The sequence below is a fragment of the Arvicola amphibius genome, chromosome 17 (genome assembly GCF_903992535.2).
Source record: "Arvicola amphibius chromosome 17, mArvAmp1.2, whole genome shotgun sequence".
NCBI classification, from domain to species: Eukaryota; Metazoa; Chordata; class Mammalia; order Rodentia; family Cricetidae; genus Arvicola; species Arvicola amphibius.
The window spans coordinates 15,496,982-15,502,237 of record NC_052063.2 but is presented as its reverse complement, the minus strand read 5'-3'; positions in this window follow the sequence as shown (position 1 = coordinate 15,502,237).

The following is a 5,256-nucleotide window of genomic DNA, read 5'->3' as shown; positions in this document are numbered from 1 at the left end:
GTGTCTAAATCTGCAAAGTGGATCTAAACATTTTCTCTCTCTCCATAATGAGCACACAGTGTCACTGCCAAGGGCTTCCTCACAGTGTCGGAATCGGCACTGGGAACCCTGAGAAGTAAACAATGCAGAAGACACAATATATTAATTTTAGTGTTTAATAACAAAATGTTAAACCAATTTAAAAAACAAGGAGTCTATATAAAATTGGAATCATGAAAACATATACTACCAATGCGAATGGTAATCACTAAGTTGTAGCAACTCTGCCTCTTTTCAGTGAGAAAGTAATAAGAAAATGTCATGATCAAACACCACAGGATAACTTGCCACAAGTTACTCTCAAAATGCTGTGTTTTGCATCCAGTGAGCATTCACTAAGAGCAAAGATGAGAGACTAGAGACTCCCTTGACTGCAATACAACAAGAGGGAGGCTTTATTTCTCTTTCTGAAGAAAGCTTGGCGAGTATCTACAATGCACTAGCAAGATTCTGCATGCGAAGACCCACTCTACCAACCACTAAGACTATGGAGATGCTGCAGACTGTGTTGATATCGAGAGAGTAAGTGGAATCTCAACCATGAGACACTGTGAAATCGGAATTAATTTCCACATAGCATATATGTTTCATGTTCTTGATCTACAAAGACAAACATTTGACTAAGGTATTTTACATACCGACCAAACTAGATGTGGATTATGCCAACTGACTGCTACTGCTTTATCTTTGAATTCTACATTCTTTTATGCATGTACTCACAGTTGGAAAAACTGTAGGCCACTGTCTCAGACAGAGAGGAACAGCGAGCGATAACAACATTCCATTGCATTCCTTTCTCTCTGACATATACTCTTTGTCTTCTTTCTATTCCTCTACTCACTTTCCTTTCCCATCAAAGATGGAGTTTGTCCTCTCAGAGCACGGGATAATGGGGAGTGAGTTTGCGTTCAGCAAACTGGTATTTAACCCCACAGCTTCACTACATTTCAACAGCCACCGTGTTAACAGTTAACTCAGTTTCTCTATTTGTGTTCACTTTCTGTCTAGTCATTTCCTTACAAGATAATATTCACCAATCACATGGGGATAAACAGAGAAAGAGACAAAACACAGAAAGTCTGCCATCCAAGAACTCTTTGACAGGTAACTTGACAAAAGTGGACTGAATTCTTGTGGCCAAAGTGTTTGACTTCCAGGTTGCCAGCAGAGCTGAAAGATGTTTGACCAGACAGAACATCTATCTTTTTTAGGTTCATCTGGTATGTGAGCAGTCATTGAGTTTCTACATTTATTCATTTTTTTAATATCCATTAATCCCAATTCAGTGTTTCCACTTAACGTTATAACTGTGGTTGATTTGTTTACGTACGCTACATTCGATCTCTTTTGACATGGTGTTTAAATACTTGTTACTCAGACTTCCAACTGGAAAAGTGCAATAACTTTTAATGAATTTCAAAGAAGAAAAAAATATACCACACCACTGATAGCAAGCTGAATTCAACTATTTAATAATGTATGACTGAAGTCATATTCACCAAAATAATATTCTATATTTTAAATATCATTATATAGTGTACAGAATTAAGAATCTGATGCTTAAAGAATAATATATGCAAATGTCATATAAAACTGTCATGAAACTATATATATATATATAAATATAGAAAGAATAGTTTTAAATACATAATAATTTAAAATTAACCCAGACTTTCTCACATAAATTCAGGATATGAGAAATATATAGGCTTTTACTTCAGAGTTAAGGTATCTTTTTATTGCTGCCTCTTCCTTGGCTCTACTAAAAAGCTTAAGGACGGGTACTGTAAGTTGTACAATATTTACCTTTATGCATGTGGAATTAACAAAGAAATAGCAGTCATTCCCAACTTCTGCCATTTTCAATCTCTTGCTGCTAATCCAATGACTGTGTGTTTTTTATAAGTATGTACAAATTGCAGGGATGCAAATATAAGTACTATGAGAGTGTAAGGGGGAAATTGTTCTTTTCCACAGTCTTTCGCGCTATCAGTAGTATTCCTTGACAACTGACCTCCTGTTCACAGTATATTACACAATAGATAATGCTTAAAGAAATTTAAATTAGAAGATACCTTCTCTAGCTTTGCAGAAATGTTGACAGTGGTTACTAGTAATCACACAAACTCAGACTTCCAGAATTTTCCTCATTGTTACACAATCCATTGTTTGCTCACCAAAAATGACCTCATATGCAACTGTAGGCTCCTTCACCTAAGGGAATACTTTCCTTGCCCAATATATATCAAATACTAAAAGATTATCTGTAAGTTTAAGACTGTCTTTTATCTTTCAGTGTTATGGTTAGAGAAGAAACACAAATTCATATTTTCATAGTTAAAATTGGTAAGTATTTCATGAGGAAAGTTATTTCTATATGTGGTTTGAAAATGGAACTAACATAAATATGCTATCTACAATCCAAAAAAGTAGCTACAATTATTTAAATATGTACCTGTTGCTATATACACTGACTTAGGGAAAATCTGTGCCAGATTGTAACAGTAATAAATGTACAATAAAATAAACAGGAGTACCTATTCATCCAGTGACTTTATTCCATTTTCATCCATCATAAAAGGAAAATTAGCTTCGTCTGATAGCAAAGGGTTCCAGCGTGCTTGAAACCTTGGAGAATTTGTTGAAAATAATATGAAGCCCTCTGATTCTCAGAGGGAAACATTTCAATGAGCAGTTGTTAAAGTATCCATCTGATCATCTTTCCTATAAGAATCAGAACCTAGCAGAAATAAAGAATATTCATCATAGGTCACTTAGAAGTTGGCTGGTGAAGACTGAGCACACTGGATCGAAGTATGTTTTTAAATTACTGCAGTCTCTTCATTAAAGTCGTAGATGATCAAGACAAACATTGGTCTCCACTTTAAGTAAAACAGGGTAAATTGCCATGAACTTTTTTAGTCCAAAGATCTAGAGTAATAATCTAGAGCTAAACTCTAGGTTTGTTTGCTTGTAACTATAAAATATAAGGAATGAGGCAGTGTTAGAGGTAAAAGAGCAGAAAAAGGTTTGACAAAAAACCTATGAAATTATTGATAAATACATAAAGATAAGTCTTGCCTTTTGGCTTGCCCTTCTAACTCTGGCAGTAAGGTGCCCATCTTTACAGGCAAGTCAGAAAAACATCCCCGAGACGTATTTTCAAGTGTGCATCTGCTCCAGATGAATTCATGACTGAGTGTGAAGAGTCACTAGATGGCTTTCAGATACTGTTATCAAACACTATTATTGCCGAATTAAGTGATTTCACATGGAAAGCGCTGAAAAATGTTTTCACCTCGCCAGCTGATAATTAGCCCACATTCCACTAGACAGGAATATCCGCTCAAAATCACAAAGAGATATGAAAAAAAAAAAAGATTCTTTCATTGTGTAAAACTTTAGTTGGGCACCTTCTGTTAGTCCCTGGGATACCCAGAGCCCCCCCTTTTCGTCTCTTAGTTCTTTTCTTTCCTATCACTAATTTTACTTTTCATTTTTGCCTCATTTCCATCCTGTTGTGTATTTCATTTTAGTCTTTTACAGAAAGCTGATTCTACTCAAAAGGATTTTTTTTTTCTTCCCTGTAATGAAAAGTGCTAGGAAATTTGTCTTCAACAACAGACCAAGAAAGCCTGGATTGTGCAAGCCAAGATAGCCTCTGAATGGAGTTTCTTCTTGGTGTGTGCTAGGTTACTAACTCATCAGAGAAGAAAAATCTTCCAGTTCTCCTGAGTACCACTTTAAGGTTGGTGGCCAGGGACCCTACAACCAACTCTGTATCTGAACTTGGGGAAGCTGCTGGCTGCCATCCTTCCGAGTAGGGACCTGATTCTCTGATGATCTCCTGGTGTGGGTTCTTCTGTTTCTACCAGAAGCCTTGCTTCAAGCATTGAAGGAACCAAAATATTGCTTCCGGTGAGGAGAGGTTTAAAGCAAGTGGAATGTTTCTGGAAGATTATCTTTTCTAAGAAATGGCAGAATGTTGGATTTAGAATATTCTGTGGCAGTTTGGGAAGTGACAGTTGAGAGTTGGGAAGGTCATTTGATTGTCTGAGACCCAAGAAACAAACTGTTGCTTAGGATTCCTCTAGAGGTTCAAACAGTTACCAGCTCTTGAAGTTAAGAGGCTAAGGAGTTTCTGGCTTCAACTGCACAGAGCCAGAACCATGTGGGTATAGTCTTTTCCCACCCCAACCCCTCAGTTTCTTTTGTTTTGTATAAAATTGTGTGTTTGCCTATGAGAAAAAACAATTATGTGCCAGAAGAGAAAGATTGCAAAATAGCCAACTTCTTCCTCATTCACACCCTCCATTGTGAGTCCAGCAATCACAAAACTATGATGTTTTTAGAGATACTTTATTCTTTTGAGAGTCCCCTCATATACTTTCAAGGCAGATGGTGTTATTTAATTTCCCCCAAGAGCTTAAGTAAATAAAATGCTGGGCTGTTGGATACACAATGATAAAGCTATTATAGAAATACAAATTGAGATGAAAAAAATTATAGAAATAAAAACTGGCTTTTCCAATTACCTAAGATGGTAAGGTTAAAAATCTCCTTATGGTCTCAGGCTTCAGTGAGATAGGTCTACTACTAGACTATAATACTTTTTACTTTTATATAAGCATTAATTTTATTATTTACCATCCAATGTCGTTTTGGATAACAAGTCAAGCTAAGAAAGTTATTTTCAGCTCGGTAGTTGATTGAATACAATTCAAGCTCTCTGTTGGAGTCCGAGGAAAACCTTGACCGTGCCGTTTGTTGATATTTCCACGGTTTGGGATTTGTCTAAATTTTACTCATTGGAAAGGACACCAAGAACCAAATTAAACATTGTATGATGATAAATTCAAACGGAAGCTTTAAAAAAAAATCCAGTTCTGTTAATTGTAGAGTTTTACTAATGTTATTCCTGGAAAATCAGGGTTTTTGTCTGCACATTAGGAAATGTTTAATAGTTCTTTCTAAACTTCTCCGGGTTTATAATCCCTTTAAATTCTTAAAGAAAAAGCACACAAGTCAGTTTCAGGAGAAACGCGCCAAGCTGCATCCTAAACTGGATATTAAATTCCGAAAATATCATCGTTACTAAGTTGTGGCTAAGTACACAATACCGGGTAACGGATCTTGTTTCTTTTCTTTTTTTATTTGGGAATCACGCACGAGTAGGCGCGAGCTCGGTAGCCTCACCGCCGCACTACAACTCCCAGA